Source organism: Pleurodeles waltl, chromosome 4_2 (genome assembly GCF_031143425.1).
Source record: "Pleurodeles waltl isolate 20211129_DDA chromosome 4_2, aPleWal1.hap1.20221129, whole genome shotgun sequence".
Lineage (NCBI taxonomy): Eukaryota > Metazoa > Chordata > Amphibia > Caudata > Salamandridae > Pleurodeles > Pleurodeles waltl.
Genome location: NC_090443.1, coordinates 357982129 through 357994156, shown reverse-complemented (window position 1 = coordinate 357994156; position 12028 = coordinate 357982129).

Here is a 12028-nt window from a genome sequence, read left to right as displayed (position 1 = left end):
GTGATTCCAGTGGTTAGTCTCTCCATTATAACAGCTTATCCTTTCCCTCAAACTGCTTTCTGGACCACGCACCTCCAGGAAAGCTTTATTCCACTAGCATGGACCTTCTTCTTGTCCAAGAGTTAATGAAGACACAAATTGGGCATTGGATGCCTTCTAAAGATTCCCGGCCACGCTCCCGAATTCCCTTACATTTTTGAAACAATCAAAAATGTTATCTTTTTTGCAAAGCCTTAAAATGTTTCTTTTCTTCTCAAATGATTGGCTTTTCTTTTTCTGACATCTTTGGTATAATAATCTGATATATTTAATAGTTCCAAGAAGTATAAACAGTGGTAAAATTGTGCTATGCATTAGTCCATTTACATTATTCGAATGTCCCCTTCGTTTCACAGCGATCCTCAGTCGGGAAAGTCCACAGTGGAATACATGGCAGTGCCCTTGGGAACGCAGAGCGCCAAGGGGCCAAGTAATTGCTGGTCACTGAGCTATACAAATTATCCTAAACAAAAAAAATATACTCTTACATCGCGCGGTGAACAGGTGCCCAGTATGTACGATCTCTTTAGCCAGTTCTTTACTCAGTAAACTTGTCTCTATTCTTCCGAGTTCCTCTGAGTTCTAGTTCTGCTCTTTTTTCCTATTTTACTAGTAATTAGAAAATGCAGAAAGGGCCGCAAGAAGTGTGTTTTAGTAATATGAATATTTCATAGCTCCCCGAAGGTTGGGCAAGGATGTTTGCAGTTTAAAGAGCTTTGTGCGTCTCCTCAAAGTAGAAATGCGCATTATAAACTGTTTTATAATTTATAAAAAGACAATGCCTCAGAGCACAGACACACTCACATCTTTGGAAGGGAACATTATAATACCTACCTCTTGTTTCAGGCACGGTTTCACTGCCTGTGACCCCATGTGCTCTAAAGAAATGGCCTCATATTTAAGGAAACCTGCTTGCCATCTTTATTGATTTTTACACATAAGTACAGACAAAAAGTAAATCACCCTTTGAATGATTCTCCCTGCTTGCAATCATGACTGACGGATCAGGAGCTGATTGGTCTGCCAAACAGACCTGGAGATAAAAAAAGAATTAACAAGCATTTGCAATGCAACGGGTCTCGCATTTCATCGAGTTAGAGCTATTCGCGTTGTAAACTCCTAACCAGAATTTTCTTGCCACATTAAATAGGAAAAAAATGAGTGCGATCACACTGCAAAATAAAGAGAAGTAGTAGTCCATAAACCATACCGAAAACATGGAACCTCGTATTTTTTTGATTAGTTGGTCGGTGTGCTAGAGGAGGGCTAAACACCGTAAAAGGCATGACGTTTGCATGTCTTACACTAATGAAAGCAAGCAGATTTGAAAAGGCAAGCCCAAGAACCAATGTGAGGGACTGACGTGATATGGGCGTGGCTAGAAGCCCAAAGAGAGATTACATCAGGGGACAGAGCACTTTGTGCTCGCCCCTAAAAATAGGATAGATGTCAATAAATATCTGCAGAAGTGCAAAATTGTTTATATTACAATGGCTATGTTTTCAGTTGGCTATATTATATTATACGTGAATGCTTAAACCCAGCAGCAATACATGTTGAAATACACTACAAGCAACTTAATTTTTTCACAATATACAAAATATCTATTTTTCCTCCACATTACGTTCACAAGTTCATTTTCTTGGAAGGTTGATTTAACCACCCTAAGGTCGATTAAATGAGTACCATAAAAATGGATGACCCGTGTGTATTGCAGAGGTACAGAAAACAAACTGGGGTGGCATGGTGAGCAAAAAAATGATGGATTAAACCCAGATCTGTGAAGGCTGATACTCTGTAACCGGTCCCAGGATGCTTGTTTCCGTTCCAGGTAGAACCTGGCTTGACTGTTCCCATGGGGAACAGGGTCAAGACTGATTTGCATATGGCTGGGTCTAAACTGGGATGGCATGGGGAGCAAAAGAACGATGGATTAAACACAGATCTGTGACTGGGGGTGAGTGTTTGAAAAGTTTCCACTCTCCGTCCGTCATCCTTTTTTGTTGCTATAGTTGCCCTAAGTGGGAAGGGTATGCCCAGATATGGGTCCCTTGCTCACTGTGCACCGGATTCAAGCTAGCCTGGCTGATGAAGGGTGATCCTCTGAAACTGGTCCCAGGATGTTTATTTCTGGTTCAGGGAGGACCTGGCTTGGCAGTCCGGGCTGGACTGTTCCCATGGGGAACAGAGTTAAGACGGATTAGTATATGGCTAAGTCCAAACAGCGGGGGCAAAGTGAGCATAAGAATGATGGATTAAACTCAGATCTGTGACTAGGGTGAGTGTTTGAAAAGTTTCAACACTCCATCCATCATCCTTTTGTGTTACAAACTCTATTTGACTTACAACCTCAAAACTCAAAAAAGCTTTTAAATCTCAGGTAAATTCAGAGACTAAAATCTCAGTTAAAACTTTGCTCAAATTGGCATCTAATGTAAAAGTACAAAGGTGGCAAACCGCAAAACTTTAGAAGACCGACATCTTTAACCCCACCCCCAGCATGACTTCAAAAATAATGATCTAATTTGCCATCATCAGCCTTATAGATAACATCACCCCAGTCCTCCAGTCGCTCCACTGCAAACAGGATGGCAATTTAAATTAGCCAGTTTAACCCACACATCATTCCATGTAAACATGTCTAAATACTTAGCAAGGATATCTAGAGGCGCCTGACTGGCAAGCAGGAGGGGGAGGGATGGATCTTTTTATGTCACCTAACTGCATCTTGTGGGTCAGTGTAGTAACTCTCTGATGTTTTGATCTGTTTTTCAGGCTTCCTTGCCATAGGGAGCATTGGAATGGCCATTAAAGTAGGTACCAATACATCAGACAGGCCATGAGGCCTGGCCACACTATGAAAAACTATGTAAGACTTCAGCAAAAGACGTGAATAGACACATGTGGCAAAGGCAATGGTCTATGAACGGAGATTAATACTGACGTGTCAGAAGACATTAATATTGGTCTCGTCAGGACAGATATTAGATGCTTTGACACCAGTAAGTTTATATACAAGAGTGGCCACTGTAGGTGTCTCATATCAAGGTGCAACTATGAAAATGACTCTGGCAAATTGTTGTTTAGAAATGTTTACTATTGGAATAAAAAAATCAATAAGAAGTCATTGAAGAATTAACATTGCTATCTCTGGGCCACATTTCCTCTCACCAACGTGCTCTCTTACCCTCAGAAAGAGGACTCTCAGCATCTCCCGAGCTTGAACTGGAGAGTAAAAAAAACAATAACCATCATATAAGAGGCAAAATGTAAGCATTAATGTGCTGAACCACTTGAAGATAGTTTACAATATGGTTATGACTATGGTGCAAGCACCTAATGTCACGTAGGCTCTCATTATTCTAATGAGACTACTGGATTTTGAGTGGCAGAATCGCCCGCGGCGTGGGAGACTGAGTCTGACCCACTGCAGGTAACACCTGTCGCTCCAATCCAGGTTTTGCTCCAGCCAACTAGCAGTGCCTCATCCCTAACCAAGGGCAGGACTGACTGGGCAGCTGAGCGCATGACATAATTGGTTTCTCAGGGAAGCCGTGGTCACTCAGGTCTCATTCGTTTCTCTCAGTTACCTTAGTCTCATATATCAAATGACAAACGGGCAGTATATGGTTCAATAATGATTTTAATAAAACAACTGCATCTTAGATAGCAAAGCATGAGCTGCAATACCCAGGACAGCACAGCATGACAGTATTAAAATTGTGACAAGGAGAGTGAAGCATAGAAATAATGCTATCATATTGTCACTACGGTCGATAGACTAACTCCTATCTAGGCTATGGTAGAGCACACCGTGTTAAGCTCTAATTCTGCCCTTCAGGTTCCCCTGGGAAGACATCATCCCCAATACCTGAGCAAAGGCCTGTGGTCTGTGTTAGCATCTGTAGCGGAGCATTCGGCAATCAGTTGTGGTTCTCTGGCTGGAATCTTCTCTAACGTGTAAGGGACAAGGAATTGTTTTTATAACAACATGGCTGATGTTCTGAGAAAATGTCCCTACGTAAGGATGTGTGTTTTCTACGAATGTCGGAGACTAAACTTATACCACGTTCACCGGCAATGTACCTTACTGTAGCCTTGGAAGAAGCACAGAGTGAGCAAGAATGTCTTGTTTGAGAACAGAGTGCTGGCCTAGGCAAAAACAGTTAGACAAACAGAAAATAAAACAAGACTGTTAAAGTGGCTATTGTAATAATAAAATAAAGGCAAATAAAATACATCTAGGTTAGAGTGCACAGCGGCTTGGCCTAGTGTGTTAAAATAACGTGCATGGAGCTATAGCTAAAATGGCTACACGACACTAATACCTACAGCTCCTAGTCCCTATTCAAGAGGGGTCGGACCACTGCACTCCAGGCAGTCTGACTGCCACATTACAACCCTGGCAGTCGCACCGCCTCAAGACCGCCTTCCCCACCAGGAACATTGCTCCCGACAGGCTGACAGTGGTCGGATTCGTGGTCAGCCACACCGGCACTGAGCTCAGTGCTGCTGTGCTTATCACAAATTCACTTTCTGCCAGCCTTTCCATGGCAGTCTCACTGCCTTGGAAAGGCTGGTGGAAAGCCAGTGCCATAACCACAGGGGGACCCCTGCACTGCCCAAGGCATATTGTGCCAAGACCAATTCTGTAGCACTGTTCCCACTGGTCAGCCTGTAGGGAATACTGTAACAAAATGTTCCCACCGGTCAGCCTGGTGGCATTGTGATACGATGGAGGGGCTGCCACTGGTATGACAGCATTGTCCTAATGAGGCCTTAGGTCTCATATTGAGGAACACTCCAACAACTGCAATCAAATTTAATTCATATCCTCCTTTCCGGATGACCCTAGCATCCCTGCTAATGACAATACAGAGAGGTTGTTCTCTTAGTACAAGTTACATCACTTTGAGGCTAATGGCCTCACCTGTTGTACATGGCATCTAGTTTGTTGCCCACTAAACTGTACCAGACTTAGGACACAAGTGGCAGGCAAGTCAGAAGCAGGTGGTGAAGGGGATAGTCATTCTGATCAACAAGTTAAAGAGGCGAAGAAAGTACGACAGGTAGTACACATGCAGATCAAGTTGACTATGGCCAGAGGACCCCAGTACATCTTCCTGCTCTCCACAGCACCAGTCCTAATATAAATATGGGCTTAAGAATCATAATCACAGATATATCAAGGACATGTTCCTCAGGATATAGGAGAACATGCACTGGATCAATTTCCCTCACAAGGCTTTCCTGGTTCTAGTTCTGGTTGCTGCTATATTCATTAGTCTGGTGGAAAGGTTTACTTTGTTCCACATTCCATCCATCATTTGTGTTTGTTGGCTTTTGTCACCCTAAGTGCACTGGGTGTGCCCAGGCACCGGTCCCAGGCTTGCAATGTGACTGGATTCAAGCTAGCCTGGCTGATGAATGGTGATACCCTGAAACCAGTCCCAGGATGCCTGTTTCCAGTCCAGGGAAGACATGGCCTAGCAGTGCAGGCTGGACTGTTCCCATGGGTAACAGGGTCAAGATTGATTTGCATATGGCTGGGTCCAAACTGGGGTGATGTGGTGAGCAAAATAATTGATGGATTAAACCAGATCTGTGACTTGGGGTGAATGCTTTTTTCGCATTCCGTCCATCATTTGTGTTTGTTGACATTCAGAAAGTTGCCATTTTTCTGCTTTAGCCATTGAGTGTCTGAAGCCTATCTCTGGGTCACATGGCTGGGTGTAGCAGACAGTTGGGCTTTGTGAATTCCTCCTAGAAAGCCCCACACAATAGAGAGCTTAGGTGTGCCCAAATGGGCCGTAACTTACAGTGTGGTTGGGTGGAGCTGGGCACAACCCTATTTACACTTTGAAACTCTGTTTTTATTGAGTTTATTTTAACTGAACCACAAAAACAACTCAGTACATAGTAATATAAGCCATCACAGATATCTTCTCTGATGACAGATTACTTACAAAGTCAGAAATGTGTGTCAACAGTAGCTGAAGCAGTAAAGTTTACCATCAGCTCCCCATACAGAGTAGTACCCTTATGAAGCCAATTCATAAGTAAATTATGAGTACCAGAGTTTCAACATAGCCACAGTTGGCTGTCACCATCATATCATGCATGTGCAATCCCCATTAGTCAGTCATCAGTATCTGAGCTCCACTTGGAGCTTAATGTGTCTCTGACAGTGAAACGCTCTAATTAATTTCCCTATGCGATTAAATCAATTAGTGCCCCCTCATCCCTATATGTTATCAGCATATGTTGTTCCTCTGCTGCTCCCCATTCCAAGATATCTTACATGCAATAATCAATGGATGGGCTTATAGTACTTATCCAGCTTATGGTCACCATGCACTTAGCCAGCACTAGAGCCAGTTGTGTCAGTCTGTATTGGACTTTTCATCCCCGTGGTCGCGTTACCACCCCTAATAGACATTTTAATGGCGTTACTTGTAGACCCAAACCCATGGCCTCCTCAACCTTCCCAGCCACCTCCTGCGAGAACTGCTGTACCTCGCTACAGGACCAAGCCAGATGTAGGAAGGACGTGCCCAGCTTGCCACATCTGGAGCATCCAGCTCCCCTAGTTGGGTCAATCTTGTTGAGATGATCAGGCGTGATATAAGTAAGGTGTGTAAAATTAAAATGTAGGAGCTTAAATCTATTATGACATGAGACCGCGAAGACCAGCAACAGGACCTTAGCCCAATCTGTATCCTCCACTGGATGCCCCAGCTCCCGCTCCCAAGCTCTCCGTGCCACACATACCGCACCTGGTTGATCCCCCCAATCTGTATCCTCCACTGGATGCCCCAGCTCCCGCTCCCAAGCTCTCCGTGCCACACATACCGCACCTGGTTGATGCCCACGAAGGGCTTTATAAAACAAGGTAATTAAATGTTTCCCATCCCCCCAATTTATCAGCCCGTTCAACACCTTCGAAGACAGCGGGGCAGCCAGGAAATCACACCAAATCTCCCGCACTACACTTTCCACCTTGGCATATTGCAGGAATTGGCCCGGTCCCACCCCAAACGTGTTCTGTGCTTCCTGAAAGGATATAAACTCCTCATTGGGGAATAAATCCCCCGCCACAAGACATCCCCCGGCTCTCCTGCTTTCCATAGAAATGTAATTGTCAATATCACAGAAGGGAGCCAAGTCCCATATCTTAAGTTCCCTATCAAATGGAGCACGTCGAAGCAACCTCTTAATGGCCTGCTCCATAATCCATGCAGTATTTCTAACCAGGTATGGGACAGCTGTTTCCGACCAACCACTTTTCATTAGTATGAGTGCTAGCGTGTTATTGCCCATCATTCCTTCAAATATTCGCTTTTCTCAGTTATCTAACTCAGCCATCCACTTTGCAGCATGTTGCAAGTGCGCAGTGTAGTAGTATAGCCTAATATTAGGGATAGCCAACCCCCGTCCTCTAAATCCCTCTGCAGTGTGGACAGCGCCAATCTACAGAGGTGTCCGGCCCACACCAGTGAGATCAGCAAGCTATTCAAACAATTAAATAGCTGAGAGGTTAACAGAAACAACCAATTTTGTACCAAGTATAGACACCTCGGAAGAAACACCATCTTTGCAATAGCCACTCTTCCCATTACACAGTGAGGCAGCCTGTTCCACAATTCGATCAAGCGCTCAAGGCCTGTTACTACTCTTTCCACATTACATGTCTCATATGCTGCTGCAGTGTGGATAACCCATATGCCCAAGAACCTGAAACTCTCCAATTCCCACCGGAGACCCACTACCAGTAACTAATCCAGTTGTTTGCCACGGAGCATTCTTAGAGGAAACAGGAGTGACTTATGCGTATTCACCTTAAGTCCCAATACAGCCGCAAAATCATCCAACAACGGCAACAACAGGGGCACCAAAATACCTGGTGATCAAAGGTATACCAAAGCATCATCTGGTTATAATGAAATTATGTGGGTGATAAGTCCCACTTGAATGCTCCAGGGGGCCAACTCCTCACATAGAAATGCTGCCAGTGGCTCCACCGCTGAAGCAAAGAGGAGCATTGATAGTGGACACCCCTGTCTGGTTCCCCTGCCAACCACCCAGTTCTCCAAGAGTTCCTCACCCACCTGAACTCGTACTGTAGGTGCAGTTTAAAACAAGCAAATCCACGCACAAAATTGGGGGCCAAACCCCATTCTCCACTGTACTGTCATGAGATAGTTCCACTCCACTGTATCAAGGCCTTTTCTAGGTCTAATAACACCAGTGCCAATTCGTCCTCCACATCCATGGTTTCATGCAAGACATGCGCCAAACAACGAAGGTTAAAAGTCGCATTATGGCCAGGTATAAAACCACATTGGTCTTCATGTACTAATCCCCGAACTACTCCACGCAGCCTAGGAGCCAATATCTTACAAAGGATCTTAACATCACTATTCAACATTGTGAGTGGTCGATAGGAAGAGGGGTCACTCAAATCACCCACAGGCTTGAGCATTAGAAAAACAATGCTGTGGCGCAAGGACTCTGGCAGGATGCCCTGTATGCGGGCTTCTTCAAATACTGCCAATAATTTCCCTCGCAGGAGGGGGGAGTATGTTTGGTAAAGCTCAACTGGGAACCCCCCACGCCCTGGAGTCTTAGATTTAGACACTGCCTCCACCGCTGCACCCACCTCTTCTATAGTTATCTCAGCATCCAAGTCTCTCATACTCTCAAGGTCCAGCTGTGGGAGCCACAGCTGCCACAGAAACTCTCCCAGATACTTTTCTGGCACCAGTGGGCCAGCATGTGATGCTGTTTGCAAATGTTCTCCCAGTACTCTTAAGATATCCCTTCTTGACTGGCATCGGACATCGTCTCCACTCCCAAGTCAGGAGCCAGAGTCAGTCCGGCAGACAGGCCGGGGGAAACCACTGCCATTGTACCATCCTGTTGAATTTCAATTCTGCTGTTGTCACTTGCCCCCTGCCCTGTGTAGTCATTCATGCGGCCCTCCTTGCGTTTCCTCCAATCTGAGCCATCCAAACCAGACATAGGATCGGCAGCAGAGCAGGCCCGATCAGACACACTCGGCGCAACTTTATCCCACATTTCCAGCCATCTCCAGACCTCCTCTGGGCAGTCAAAAAAGAGCACCTTTAAGCATGCCGGGTACAACAACATACATCATATGTTCTTGGCACGAAGCTTGGCCTTCACCTCCATAAATCCTCTCCTCGATTTCTGCACCTTTTTTGTATGATCTGGATGTATGGAAATTCTTTGGTTTTCAAAAACAGCGTTGTTGGACCTGGCTTTTTGACAGGGACATCCCCAAACTTTTTGCCTCCTTCCTCCTATTTTTTCTGACCTGTTGTTGTTGGCTTTTGACCTCTGGGCACTTTACCACTGCTAACCAGTGCTAAAGTGCATATGCTCTCTGGGTAAATTGTACTACTGATTGGTTAATCCATGATTGACTATTTAATTTACTTGTAAGTCCCTGGTAGAGTGCACTACATGTGCCTAGGGAAGGTAGATTAAATGCTACTAGTGGGCCTGCAGCACTGGTTGTGCCACCCACCTCAGTAGCCCCTTAACCCTGTCTCAGGCCTGCCATTGCAAGGCCTGTGTGTGCAGTTTCACTGCCACTTCGACTTGGCATTTAAAAGTACTTGCCAAGCCTAGAACTCCCCTTTTACTACATGTAAGTCATCCCTATTGTGTGCCCTAGGTAACCCCTAGAGCAGGGTGCTGTGTAGGTAAAAGGCAGGACATGTACCTGGGTAGTTATATGTCCTAGTAGTGTAAAACTCCTAAATCCGTTTTTACACTACTGTGAGGCCTGCTCCCTTCATAGGCTAACATTGGGGCTGCTCTTATACACTGTTGAAGTGGCAGCTGCTGATCTGAAAGGAGCAGGAAGGTCATATTTAGTATGGCCAGAATGGTAATACAAAATCCTGCTGACTGGTGAAGTCGGATTTAATATTGCTATTCTAGAAATGCCACTTTTAGAAAGTGAGCATTTCTTTGCACTAAAATCTTGTTGTGCCCTTCAATCCACGTCTGGCTAGGTTTAGTTGACAGCTCCTTGTTCATTCACTCAGACACATCCCAAACACAGGGTACTCAGCCTCACTTGCATACATCTGCATTTTGAATGGGTCTTCCTGAGCTGGGAGGGTGGAGGGCCTGCCCTCACACAAAGGACTGCCACACCCCCTACTGGGACTCTGGCAGACAGGATTGAACTGAAAGGGGGCTTGGTGCATTTCTTAGAGACTCTTTGAAGTCACCCCCACTTCAAAGGTACAACTTAGTATAAAACAGGGCCTCTGCCCTACCTCATCAGACACTTGCTGGAGAAGAAACCTGAACCAGAAACTACATCCTGTCTAGAAGAACTCCTGGCTGCTCAAAGGACTCACCTGTCTGCTTTTCTACAAATGACTGCTGCCTTGCTGTTGGCCTGCTGCCTTGCTGAACTCTTGTCTGGCTGTAAAAGTGCTCTCCAAGGGCTTGGATAGAGCTTGCCTCCTGTTCCCTGAAGTCTCAGGACCAAAAAGACTTCTCCCTTCCTCTTGGACGCTCCGTGTGCCGAACTTTTCGACGCACAGCTTGTTCCGCGGCAAGAAAAACGCCGCACACCGACGCTGATCAACGCGACGCCTTCGGGACGACCGAAACTTTGACGCACGGCCTCGCAAGGACAACGCTGCCCGACTTCGCAGGAGAAATCGACCCGACGCCTGCCGTGAGATCGAAACTTTGACGCACGGCCTCGCAAGGACAACGCCGCCCGACTTTCCAGGAGAAATCGACGCGACGCCTGCCGTGAGATCAAAACTTTGACGCACGGCCTCGCAAGGACAACGCCGCCCGACTCCGCTGGAGAAATCGACGCAACGCCTGCCGTGAGATCGAAACTTCGACGCGCAGCCCCGCAGAACGACGCGCAGCCGGAGAACAAGCAGGAAAATCCACGCACAGACCCGGGACATCTGGTACTCCCCGCAAACCACAGTAAGAGACTGTCCGTGCGCCGGAAGACGACGCCCGACTCCCCGCGTGGAAAATAACGACGCAAGTCCGTGTGTGCTGAGGAGAAATCGACGCACACACCAGTTTTCCACGCACCTCTTCTCCTGTGGCCCTCTGAGGAGATTTTCCACCAGAAACCAGGTACTTTGTGTTTGAAAGAGACTTTGTTTACTTTCTAAAGACTTAAGACACTCTCTATCACTTTTCAGTGATATCTTTACAAATTCGTATTGCAACTTTGATCGTTTTGACCTGAAGATACCCAGATAAATATTATATATTTTTCTAAACACTGTGTGGTGTATTTTTGTGGTGTTATGCTATGGTGTTGTATGATTTATTGCACAAATGCTTTACACATTGCCTTCTAAGTTAAGCCTGACTGCTCGTGCCAAGCTACCGGAGGGTGAGCACAGGCTGATTTTGGATTGTGTGTGACTTACCCTGACTAGAGTGAGGGTTCTTGCTTGGACAGAGGGCAACCTGACTGCCAACCAAAAACCCCATTTCTAACAAGCGTTGTTCGCTTCTCATGCCGCCCATAGGATACAGTCTTGATCCCTATAATTCAGAATATGAGCAATTATAGCCCTTGGAGGGGCACCAGGCTGAGGAGGCACAACCAGCGCCCCATGGGCATGCTCCACCACGAACACACTGGACAACCAGACAGGCTGCAGCACATCCCTGTTCCATCACTCCACGAAGACCTTCACAGAGTAACCCTCTGCACGCTCGGAGAACCCAAGAAGGTGTACATTATTGCGTCAGGACCTACCCTCGGAGTCCTCCTGTCTTGCTTCAAGAGCCCCATATTTTGAGGTAACCTGTGTCATCTGCTTCCATAGAGCACCAACCTCCGTCTGTAACTCCAAAATGGATCCCTCCGCTACTCTGACCTTATTAGATACCTTCCAGAGGCCCACATGGAGAAGGTTCACCTCCACAGGCACTGTTCCTATTTTCCCCTGGAGGGCTA